The 13,282-nt window shown below is 41.1% G+C and overlaps 1 non-coding gene across 1 annotated transcript; it reads right to left on the bottom strand.

Moving 5' to 3' along the window:
• Positions 1-12,723: 12,723 nt before the first annotated feature.
• Positions 12,724-12,829, bottom strand: LOC122054440. The gene has a single exon (XR_006132751.1). It is a non-coding gene; the product is annotated as a small nucleolar RNA R71 (small nucleolar RNA).
• Between the last annotated feature and the right edge of the window lie 453 nt (positions 12,830-13,282).

Raw genomic sequence — 13,282 nt, 5'->3', positions numbered from 1 at the left:
TAGATATTAATTGAGTTGTCAGTAACTCATTTATTTAGTAGGCATTCAATATCTTAAACACAGGGAAACTAACACACTCATGATAAGAAGGAGCTCATATTGTAATATGGGATTGGTGCAGTAGTGCAATAATAATTCTTTAGTGGAATGAGATATTATTGATGAACATGAGTTGGGTGTTCGGGGCGAACATGGGAAGCTCAAGCTCATCGGAGACCAAAACCAATTCCTGCTCTCGGTCCTTATTGTAGTCTCTTATATAAAGCTTTATATCCACCCAAAGCCTAGCTTCTTAAGGCCCATGTTAGGGCCAACCAAGCCTTGCTTGGAGACCAAGCAAGGGGTCGACCAAGCTAAGCTTGGAGCCCAAGCTAGGGTCGGCCAAGCCTTGCTTGGTGCCCAAGCAAGTGGCCGACCACATCATGAAGAGAAGGAAGTTTTATTTTGTAAAATCTTTCCTTTTATAGAGATCCATAAAAAAGATTTAAAAGGATGATTTTAATATAAAACTTTCCTTTTTTAGATCGGCCATAAAAGGAATAAAATGGAGTTTTTATTTTGTTAAAAAAAAACTTTCCTTTTATGTTGGTTTTAAAAGAGAGTTTTAAATTTTAAAATCATTCCTTTTATAAATTTCTAAAAAGGAATAAAAGAGAGATTTGAAATCTTTCCTTATTTGTAGTTATCTACAATGTGAAAAAAAGATTTTAATTTTTGATAAAACTTTCCTTTTGTAACCATGTTTTATTTTAAATATTATCTTTTATAAATATCCATAAAAGGATTTAAAAGAGAGAGATTTTAATTTATAAAACATTCCTTTTATAACTATCCACAAAAGGGATTTTAAAAGAGAGATTTTAATTTTGTTTAAAATCTTTCCTTGCTTGGAGAATAAGCATATGACCGGCCATGCCATAGGAGAAAAAGGAAGTTTTATTTTTGTTACAAAACTTTCCTTTTTTGCAATCACCAAGGAATATAAAAGAGAAGGAGGGGGTGCCTCACCGAACAACACTTCTTCTATTCCTCTCTATTCTTCCTTAGCGGTCGACCTTAACTCTTTCTCTCTTCTCCTTTGTTTTCCCTCTTGGTGGCCGGCGGCATCTTGGTGTGGAGATCTCTTGGTGGCCGGTTACTTGAAGGAGAAGAAGAAGAGAAGGAAGCTCTCTTGTCTAGCATCCCTTGGAGGAAAGTTGGTGGCCGGATCTTGGAAGCTTTGGAAGAAGCTTGGGTGGACTACCTCTTGGAAGATCGTCGCCCACACGACGTTCAAGAGAAGGAGAGGAATACAATAGAAGATCAAGAGGTCTATAAGCTACGAAAGGTATAACTAGTTATTAGTTTCCGCATCATGAATAGTTCATCCTTTTGTATAGATCTTGTAAAATCAAACACAAGAGGTTATCGATTTTAGTTATCATTTTTGTTATTGATTTTCGTTTCGATTTCATGTTTCGATAATGTGTTTCTATTGAGGTCTCTATAGTTAAACCTAGTTTACTGTAAGAAGTTAAATATCCGATTTCTTTGTGAGGCTTTGTCTCAGAAGTGGTGGATGATCCCATATCCAAGAAGGCCTAGTGCCTCGCCTTGTTTAACCTGGAAGCCAATCTTAGAAATAGATATTTGATAACTTCTGTAATATGGTTTAACTTAGGAAGATCACATCAGTTGAACTTGGAGTAAGAATGTTAAGTTTCGTTCCCAATCCAAGTTTAACTTCTAAAGAAAAATTTGGATTAATAATGGTGAGCATCATTTGCAAACCAAATTTAACTTTAGTAGAACACATGGGTAGCTAGGATAGTTCTATGCTTGTACAAATTTTTATACAAGGGAACTAGGATAGTATTTCGAGTAGCAACTAACACCTCCCACCCGAGAAATCTAATTCTGATCATCCTGGCTCTTATCCGCGACGAAGTCCAAAGTTCATCCAGCTGAAGGCGCCTCCCAAAGCCTTTGAAGGCGCCTTCCATGAACACTACAAAGGAACCTTCCATCAGCATTGAAAGCGCCTTCGGGTACTATTCATCCGAAGTCTTTTTACTCTTTTGTCCTGCAAAAAGATGTTAATTAGTCCAAAACTATAACATCTACTCTGTAAAACAAAGTTAGCACAGTTATAATAATAAGTAGTAATTAGTTCTTGTCCTTCCAAGATCAACAATTAGTCAAGGTCTCAGATTAGGGATATGAAAAGGACCTAACCTGAACTGACGCCTACTGTCCCGTCAACGGAGACGCATCCTCAGTCACTTTCCTCTAGTGACTTGCCTTTACTTACCAGTTTGTCAGATTTCCAGTCCGTAGACCCAACTAAACTTCCTGCTAGATATCCGGTCAGCCCGTTGACCTATCTAGATTTCCCACCAGATATCCGGTCGACCCGTTGACCTATCTGGACTCACACCAGATATCTGATCGGCCCATTGACCTATCTGGTTAACTCCTGCACACTTGGTAAAGTGGAAGATAATAACAATAACTAACTTAACTTACTTATCATTCAACAAAACCTAAATTAGACCGTTAGTGCAAACTACATCAACAATCTTCTCTTTTTTAATATAATGACAACCTGAGTTAAGTTAAGAAAAAAATATGCAAAGCAAGCATAAGAAATGATTTTAAGAGAAGAAAGAATTGAGACAATTGGTTTTGTTCCCTTGATCATTTTTAGGATTAAGTTATTTTAATTTTTCTTTGTTTTCTAACTTAAACCCCCTAACCCTCCCTCTTTGATATTCATAAAAAAATATGAGTAAATAAATGCTAAGAAAAAAGATAATGAATTTTTGGCAACAAAGAAATTTCAGGATTATCGGGTGAGTTTAAAGAATAATAGGTTTTGAGATCTAACTCTTGCAAAAATCCTTTTCACAATGTATTAACTTGTTAAAGAATAATAATTTTTTTTTAAAAAAATAGGTTTTGTAAGAAACCTTTCCAAGGTGGTAAAAAACATCTTTCAAAGTTGGTTTAAAGTAGTTTTCAAAAATTGAGACATTTTTCAAATTAATTTTCAAAACATATAATTTAAGACAGTATCAGAATTTTTCAAAACATATAAATTGAGAAAGGATCATAATTTTTCAAAACATGTTGATCCGGTGGTAAGAGGGGCCCGCTCAGTAGAAAGTCAAAGTGGTCAACATCTAGGGTATGCGCCCGATCGGGCGAGATACCTTCCCGATCAGCAGGAAGAGTAGCCGACCCGACACCTCGACAGCTCGGCCTGACGTCGAGCTTCCGACGCTCATGAGGCAAAGAGGGAAGAGACGAAGGCCGAACGACCATCCCGCTCGGCTAACAAGTGACACAGCACCGACCCGGTAGTTAAAGCTCCCTCATTCGACAAGGCAGAGTCGGACATCAAAACGCCGCCCGAGCGGACACCCAGATCGACCTGGCCGTGGTGTTGCCCGGAAGGCGGTAGCCGAGCGGTTCCTCCGCTCGGCGCATTAGGGGACAAAGGAAGCAGCTGGCGATATCTTCTTAGGGACCAGTGTCGCTGACAAGGGGCATGGTCAGCGGCGTGGTCAGACAGAGAATCGTAAGATGGAAACTTCCACTATCATGTTAGGGATATGCTCGTGCTATTAAGGTATGACGTCAGACACGCTTTTCTGACACGTCCATTCCAAGTATACTTTGAGGAGCGTGCACACCTCGGGGAGTGTGCACGCGCCTTTGGGGAGCCCTATATAAGGACCCCCAGACTTCGATGGAGGTATGCTCACTTCTTTACTGTAGCTATAGTTCTTGTTTCCCCTTTGCTCTACTTCTTTCCGCCGGAGATCTTACTTGAGCGTCGGAGGGCCATCGCCGGGGAACCCCTCCCCGGCTCGGCGTTGTGCTTGCAGGTCCACGTCAGTGGGAGATCTACACTTGTAAAGTCTTCGACCAGTCAACGGGAGCGCCACATCCCCAACGTCCATCGACTCAGGTTTCGGATAGGAATAAATTTGGTGTCGTCTGTGGGAACGCACTTGAATCCGAGCCAAGGAGATGGAAGAAGCTGGACGTTAGCACACTGTGACTCTCTTGTTAGTAATTAGCCCTAAGAGCCAATCATGAGATGATTAGGCCTTTTGGTTACTAATTGAGTTAGACTTAAATGAACCCACTCATTAGATTGAGTCTAATCTGAATTAGACACATTGGATTAATGGGTTAGACTCAATAGGTTAGACTTATTGGGTTATTGGATTAATGGATAATCCAATATAATAAATCCAATTCATTAGGAGGAATACAAAGAGACAAAAACCCTTGGTATTCATTGGATGAATATAAATAGGTTTTTGTCATTTATTTTTGATAAGATGAATTAGATGAGAAAAAGGCGTCTCTTGAGATTCCATCTTCTTCCTCCTCCTTCCATGGCCAATTCTTGATGTTTGGCCGAATCATACTTCTTGCTAGCACAAGAAGATGGTTCTACTTCAAAGGCTTAGTTCGTGCGACGAATGAAGGATATGTTCATGTGGATACCATAGAGGCGCGGGCGCTTGAACGCACTGAGATCTGGATCCAGAGAAAAAATGTTGCTGTCGGGATTGCGAAGGGCATGCAACAAACGTATAATCGTATCATGTCTTTAGATCTAACTTAGTACAAGGTTATGTTTCCCTTCGCATGGATCTTCTGGAGGAAATAGGTTTTTCCACTGCGAGTTTGCGTATTTAGTAACCTATTCCCCAACAGTGGTATCAGAGCCACTTGCGAAGCGCTATGTTAAGTTTTAGAATTTTTATATATGATATAGAAATTGCATGATAGGATTTACTGTGATTTGCAAAAACCTTATGAGTTTCGGCCACACAAGACTTTTGGCCAAGAGAGTAAATCTCGGCCAGACTATCAGTCTTGGCCAAATTTTGTGTCTCGGCCAAATCTTGAGTCTTGACCTAAATGAGTGTTTTGTTGGTAACAAAACGTAGTTAGCGTGTAACCAACAAGGTCTCGGCTAGAGATGTTTTGTTTAGAACGAAACATAGTTGGTATTGTGGGTAGTAGGGTCTCGAACATGGCAGCAACTCTTAAACGAGTATGCAAAAATTAATTTTGCTTCGGGGGCGCTACCCCCTAAAACCCCTGCAAGGGGCGCTGCCCCTTGGCCCCGCCCGCTGACCGGATTTGCGGGACCGCCGTGGCATTATAGCTCATAATTTGTTTGTTGAAATCATAGTAAATTTTATATCATAAAATATTATGGATAGATATGACATGGTGCATGGTTATGACCCTTTAACCCCAATGTGATTTGATGTGTGTAATGTTGTAATTTATAATACGGGCTGCGTGTCATGCCTTCATCCCCTTTATTCTTGTTGTAAATAGATTACACTCGAATGTAACTCAAGTTTCTTTAGATTTTGTAATGTACACAATTAGAAAGAGTTAGTCTTTTGGATGATGAGTGAAAAGGAAGGAAGGACAACAACACACGACAACCAAGGAAGCGCTTAGAGAAGCGGCTTAGACCTAGGTTGACTTATCGCTCTTCTCATTGGCTTGAGAAGATCGTAGTTTAGAGGGGCATAACCATGTCACATTTAAACTTGTGTATATGTTGATATATGCCATGATGTATGTGATGCATGTGTAGCTATCGTAATTAGGTCATTTACATATGCCTACCAAAGCTTGGTACTCACTACTACCTCGATCATCTATAGTCAGGTTTGCCAAAGCAAAGTGGCTCGTTTTATCTTGATAGAGTGCGACAGGACAATTGTGATGTCCGACTATTAACCTTTGGGTATGACTTAATTAATTTTATCTCAATTGGATTGAGAACTTAAAGGCATATCCCATAAGATGTAAATCATATTATACTAGTCTTGGGCGATTAGCCAAAGCTAACTTAAGATGAATTATAATATGTATTTCATAAGATGGGAAAACAAACAAAAGTGTTGTTCACCTAAGGATACAAGAGTTGCATAGGATGTAATTGTTAAATGTTGTCTACCTAAGTTATACTAAGTCTTGGGCGATTAGCCAAAGCTAACTCAAGATAAGGTATAATGTGGATCTTGTCCAATTGGTACATGTTTCCTACCTAATTTATACAAGTCTTGGGCGATTAGCCAAAGCTAACTCAAGATAAGGTATAATGTGGATCTTGTCCAATTGGTACACGTTGCCTACCTAATTTATACAAGTCTTGGGTGATTAGCCAAAGCTAACTCAAGATGAAGTAAAATATGGATCTTGTCCCACTAGAATGTCTTTTCTTTTGGGTTTAGAGCTAGTAGTGACTTGCTTCTATCAAGCTTTAAAATTCAGTGGGAGAATTATTTAATTAAAGGCCTAATTAAATGATCGATATATGATACTAAGTTCTGCATTTCACTATTGTAGATTACCATGTCATCAAGTACAACAAATACCCTCTCTTTGTGATCTTCCCATGATAAGGACAAGCTCAATGAAGCTAATTTCCTGGACTGGTATAGGAACTTGAGAATAGTCCTCAAACAAGAACGAAAACTGTACGTCCTAGAGCAGCCTATTCCTGAAGCACCCCTTGCTACTGCCACTAGAGTTGATAGGGATGCTTATAAGAAGCATCAAGATGATGCATTAGATGTGTCATGCCTCATGCTCGCCACCATGAACTCTGAACTTCAGAAGCAACATGAGAACATGGATGCTTTTGATATGGTTGAACATCTTAGACAACTGTATCAAGGACAAGCAAGGCATGAGAGATTTGAGATTTCTAAAGCATTGTTTCAGAGCAGAATGCAAGAAGGAAGTCCCGTAGGGCCATATGTGCTCAAAATGATCGGGTATGTGGAGAATATACAAAGGTTGGGATTCCCACTAGGCCAAGAATTGGCCATTGATCTTATCTTGCAGTTGTTGCCCGATAGTTATAGTTAATTCGTCATGAACTACAATATGAATGAAATTGAGAAACCACTGCCTAAGATGTTAAGCATGTTGAGAACTGCTAAAATCAACCTTAAGAAGGCAAAGCCTAGTTCCATTGTGATGGTGTCTAAAGGTAAAGGCAAGTGGAAGCCTAAAGGTAAGGGTAAGACCCAAGCCAAAGGTAAGGGCAAGGCTCATGCACTGAAACCCAAATGTGGGGTTGCTAAGGAAGGAACCTGCTTCCACTGCGGTGAGACCAGACATTGGAAGAGGAACTGCAAGGGATACCTAGAGGAACTTAAAAGGAAGAGAAGTGAGACTTCTGCCTCAGGTATATATGTTATAGAAGTTAATCTATTTATTTCTTCTTCATGGGTATTAGATATCGGATGTGCATCTCACATGTGTACTAATGTGCAGGTGCTGAGAATAATAGATTATTGACAAAGGGTGAAGTGGACCTACAAGTAGGCAATGGTGCAAGAGTTGCTGCTATCGCTGTAGGAACCTATTCCTTATCTTTGCCCACTAGGCTTGTTTTAGAACTAGAAGAATATTGCTATGTGTCTGCTTTAACCAAAAACATAATCTCTATTCTTGTTTAGACAAGAAGGGGTTCTCATTTATAATAAAGGACAAATGTTGTTCTATTTATTTAAATGACATGTTTTATTGTAGTGCACCTATGATAAATGGACTCTATGTTCTAGACTTTGAAAACCCAATCTATAACATAAATACCAAACAGTTCAAGTCTAATGATCCGAACCAAACATATCTCTGGCATTGTCGCTTAGGTCACATAAATGAGAGTCGCATATCCCAACTTCATAAGGATGTACTGTTGGACTCATTTGATTTTGAATCGTATGAGGTATGCGAATCTTGTCTTCGAGGCAAGATGACAAAGATTCCATTTAGTAGACATGGTGAAAGGGCTAATGATCTGTTAGAACTCATACATACTGATGTATGTGGCCCTTTCAGAATAGCAGCTAGAGGAGGCTATCATTACTTAATTACCTTCATTACCTTCATTGATGATTTCAGTAGATATGACTATGTGTATCTGATGAGACATAAGTCAGAATCCTTTGAAAAGTTTAAAGAATTCAAGAATGAAGTACAAAACCAACATGGTAAGAGTATTAAGATGCTTCGATCAGATCGAGGTGGAGAATACCTTAGCCAAGAGTTTTATGACCATCTCGTTGAGTGTGGGATAATATCTCAACTCACTCCACCTGGAACACCACAATGGAATGGTGTATCAGAAAGGAGGAACCATACTTTATTAGATATGGTACGATCGATGATGAGTCATACAAATCTTCCTACTTCCTTCTGGGGACATGCTCTAGAGACAGTCGCTTTCACACTTAACCGAGTTCTATCCAAGGCCGTCATAAAGACATCGTATACGATATGAATAGGGAAGAGTCCCAATATGTCTTTTTTGAAGATTTGGGGTTGTGAGGCTTACGTTCGATAACAAGTCTCAGATAAACTAGAACCTAATCCGATAAGTGCTACTTTGTTGGATATCCCAAGAAAACAAAGGGATATTACTTCTATAATCTCACACATGGCAAGCTGTTTGTTGCCAGGACTGGTGTGTTTCTAGAAAAAGAATTTATTTCTAGAAAAACTAGTGGGAGTGAAGTCGATCTTGAAGAAGTTCAAGATACTAGAACTGACACCTTGATGGAAATTGAACAGGTACCACAAGATGTTGTGGATCAGGAGTTTGTTGCATCATAAGAGGTTGTGGAACAACAATCTGTTCAAGTAGCACATGCTCTATGCAGATCTGATAGGATTCATCGTCAACCTGAGAGATATTATTTTCTCTTGTCTGACCACGGTGATGTAGAGCTTATTGGTCTTAACGAGACTACATCTTATCAGGAAGTTGTACAGGGCCCAGATTATGAGAAATGGCTAGAGGCCATGAGATCCAAAATGGAATCCATGTACACTAACCAAGTATGGACTTTGGTTGATCCACCTGAAGGGATCAAATCCATTGGGTGTAAGTGGATCTTCAAGATGAAGACTGACATGGATGGAAATATGCATACCTATAAAGGTAGATTGGTGGCTAAAGGATTCAAGCAGATTCATGGTATAGACTATGATGAAACCTTTTCACCAGTTGCGATGCTTAAATCCATTCAGATCATGCTTGCTATTGCTGCTTACTATGATTATCAGATCTGGCAGATGAATGTCAAAACCACATTTCTTAATGGAAATCTACTCGAGGATGTGCACATGACACAACCTGAGAGTTTTGTAGATCCAGAACATGCTGAAAAGGTTTGTAAGTTGCAAAGATCCATTTATGGATTGAAGCAAGCTTCTAGAAGCCGGAATCTTCGATTCAATGATGCGATCAAAATGTTTGTGATCCTGTCCGAGCGCTGAGTCGATGGACGCTGGGGACGTGGCGCTCTTCGCTATCCTCTGATGATGGTGTAGACCTCCGGCGAACCAACAATGAAGCCGAGCCGGGAGGGGTTTCCCGACGACGACCCTCCGACGCTCAAGTCAGGCAGTGAAGAAGAAGAGGAGCAAAGTAACGCTATTGTGGCTACAGTGATGAGAATCGCATCCCTCCGTCGAAGTCCGAGAGTCATCATATAGGACCCCGGGGAGGCGCAAGCACGCTTCTCGATGCATGCACGCTTCCCCAAACATACCTCAGTAGGGTTGTGTCAAAAAAGCATGCCTAACGCCATTCCGCAATCGTCCAAGCATATCCCTGACGTGACGATGGAAACTTCCACCGTACGATACTCTGTCCGCTCCGACCGCCGACCATGCTGTTTGTCGGCGGTAGGTGTCTCGAGGACGATGTTACTAGCTGTCCCTTTTGTCCCTTTGTGCCTCTTGCCTGTTCCCGGGCCGGGTGGACCGATCGCTCGGTGCTCATGGCCTCTGGGAATGCGCATGCCTCGGACCGGGCAGGGAAGCCCTGCTCATGTGCTCGAATGGGATTGCGCCTTATTGCCCTATGGCTCGCCCGAGCGGCTTGTCTGCTCGGCCCAGAGACTCTTTCACCTTGAGCATCGGAAACCCGACCCTTGGTCGGGCTGTCTTTCGTCCTGTCTGGGAGACTCCTGGCCGGATGTTCGGTCGGCCGGATGCTCGGTCGGCCCGTCAGTCCGCTTGGCATGACCTCTGTCCGCTCGGCACGACCTTGGGGTTGACCCTCTTTGTTGGAGCAATCCCAATGGTCCGCGGGACCATGTGTTTTGGTGTTTGGGTAAAGGGTTTAAGTTAGGTTCACCCTTGTATTTGATATATGTATTTGAGTTGTGCAGGTTTGCAGGATACACATGTGACTCAGGTTGATGGCTTCGGGTCCGGTGAAGGATGGAGCATCCGAGGGACCGTGGACAAGGCAGCGAGGACAAGGACCGAGGGAAGCGACTTCGAGACTGATGTGCGTAGATTATATACTCTTTTATGCATGTTTTTACGCACATTTACATATTTTGAGCATGCTTGATCTATGCATTTTTATACTTCCAGCTTTCCTTTTAGCATATTTACTTTTTTGGTTCGGAGATCTGCTTTTTGTGCATTTTTTGTACACAGGAGTCAATTTGGTGAAGAATCTACATCTTTGGGCATGCATTGGAGGAAACAAAGGGAGAAAGCACCGGGCCGTGTACCTCACACGACCCTGCACTGGTATGGAGCTCGGGCCGTGTGGAGTTTGGCACCAGCAGAAGAGGAAGATGACATGGCCGTGTGAACCTCGCACGGCCGTGTCAAGATTTGAAGCCAACCAGAGCAGAAGCCTTACATGGACTACACGACCATGTGAGATTTCCAGAGACCAAGCAGGCTGCGGTCCACGGCCGTGTAGCATTTCCAGAGACTAAGCAGGCTGCGGCCGTGTGCACCACACGACAGGACACGGCCGTGTGAGATTCACACGGCCGTGCAGCTTTGGCAGAGAAGGAACTGGACATGGCCGTGTGAATCTCACATGGCCGTGTCACGGGGCCGTGTGGCGCCCGATTCCCTCCTCTATTTAAACCCTTCTTCATGAATTGAAAGGGGAACTCTCCTCCTTTGGGAGAAGGCAAGATTTGGTGGTTTCCTCCCATTCTTGGGAGGATTTCTGGGCGATTCTAAGGGAGATCTCGACGATTTCGACTCCGGAGCGAGGATTGGATCCGAAGATGAGGCTTCTTTGTAGATAAGTTTTCTCTTTCCCCCTCTTCTTGATTTCTTGGATTGGGGATTTAAGAAATGCTTGTAATCTCTATTTCTTCGGGTTTTCTTCCTCGATTCATGGAGTAGAGCTTGTATTCTAGGATTAAGGGAGTATTTGTATGGTGGATTGATGTAATCTCTTATGGATTTGCCATTTTCTTGTTTCAATGACATTGTCTTGCTTGTATCAATTAGATCTTGAATGATTAATGGTGATTTGTGCTTAATTCTCATTCTTGATTGATTGTTTGAATTTCTTGTGGACTTTGTAAAGATAAACCCTCACTCGATCATCCGAGGGATCCACGTGACAAGTGCAAGCCCGTGTAAGGACGTTTGAGAGATAATCTTGAAGAGGAAATAGGAATATTCAAGAGAGTAGGATGGATCTTGTGGTTAGTTTCTTGTATCTTGATAGATTAATAAGTTGTGGGCTTCTATGTTGATATCCGAGGAAGGCATAGTAATAGGTGCGCTTCTGTGTAAGGACAACGTAGGTTCATGTCTAATTAATCCTATTTAGATACATTTCTCAGTCCTTAGCCGGTTGTCTATTGCAAGAGAGAACCGGCAACTTTCTACATGTTTGGCAGTTGAGGAATAAGAATTGGTGAACCATTTACATTCAAGAAATCTTACAAAGAAACCGAAACTCCTAGAATCTCCCTTTATCATAACCCAAAACACTAAACTCTTGTTTGTTGATCTTTAAGATTAGATTTGTTTACCTTTACTTTGCTTTTGAAACGATTGGATAGTTGTTTAGCTAATTCGCATTGAGACATTTCTAGTGCTTATTCCAGTCCCTGTGGATACGATAATCTTTTATATTACTTGCGACATTTCCGTACACTTGCGGAGCGTAACAAGTTTTTGGCGCCGTTGCCGGGGACTGCGCTATAACATTAGGAATTATCAATTGAGTTAGACTAAACATAACATTTGTTTTCCTTTCATATTGCATAGTTGTAACTAATCAGTAGATTTCTATTTTTTACTTTCTTGTATAACTTTCACTTCTTGTTAATTCTTTTTGTACAAATTCAATTCTGCATTTTTGATCCTTCTATTTTTCTTCTTGTGTCGAATTTCCATCTGCTATCTTGTTCTTGTGTATGCGAAGATCTAACTTTGCAGGGGAATTCTTTCCTTTTAACCCTGAGATTGATAGAACTTTCCATAAAAGAAGAATTCTGCAAAGGCAAATTGAAGAACAGGAACATTTGAACATGGCGAGTAGACCACTTAAGGATTATGCAGCACCCTATGCGAGAGGTTTTCGATCTAGTATTTCAAGACCTTCAGTGGAAGCTAATAACTTTGAGATCAAACCCGCAATCATATCTATGGTGCAGCAGAACCAATTCGGTGGAGGACCTCATGAGGACCCTAATCAACACTTAGAGGTCTTTTATGAAATATGTGGTACCATGAAAATGAATGGAGTTCCTTCAGATGCAGTTAGATTATTGTTATTTGGGTTTTCTCTAAGAGATAGGGCAAAGCAATGGCTGAATTCTTTGGCCCCTAATAGCATCACCACTTGGGAGCAGTGTGAGCAACAGTTTCTTGATAAGTTCTATCCACCAAGCAAAACAGCTCATATGAGGAATTTAATTACAAGCTTCAAGCAAACTGACTCAGAATCTCTTTTTGAAGCATGGGATAGATATAATAGTATGCTCAGACAATGCCCACATCATGGGTTGGAAAGATGGTTAGTGTTGCATACTTTTTATAATGGTATCAATTATCATACCAAAGTGTCCCTTGATTCAGCTGCTGGAGGGGCACTTATGAACAAAAGCTTAGATGAAGCCGAAGAAATCATTGAAAGTGTAGCACAAAATCATCATCAATGGGCAAATGAAAGAAGTGGTGGCTATTCCTCTGTAAACCCAACAATTAAAGCATCAGGGAAGTTTGATGTAGATGCAGTCACTCTTTTGTCTGCAAAATTGGATGCTCTTACAAAGAAATTTGAGAATATGGGGACTAGTGCTAATATGGTCAATGCTATTAGTACATCTTGTGAAGTATGTGGGAGTTCAGAGCATTCAAATGACTCATGTCCATTGGGAGCTATCACTGCACAAATCAATCAACTTGAACAATGTGATGCAATCATGAGTTACAATCAAAGGCAGAACAACCCATACTC

The sequence above is a fragment of the Zingiber officinale genome, chromosome 3A (assembly GCF_018446385.1).
Source record: "Zingiber officinale cultivar Zhangliang chromosome 3A, Zo_v1.1, whole genome shotgun sequence".
Lineage (NCBI taxonomy): Eukaryota > Viridiplantae > Streptophyta > Magnoliopsida > Zingiberales > Zingiberaceae > Zingiber > Zingiber officinale.
Note: the sequence above shows the minus strand (reverse complement) of the source record. Positions and strands in the feature narration are given on the sequence as shown.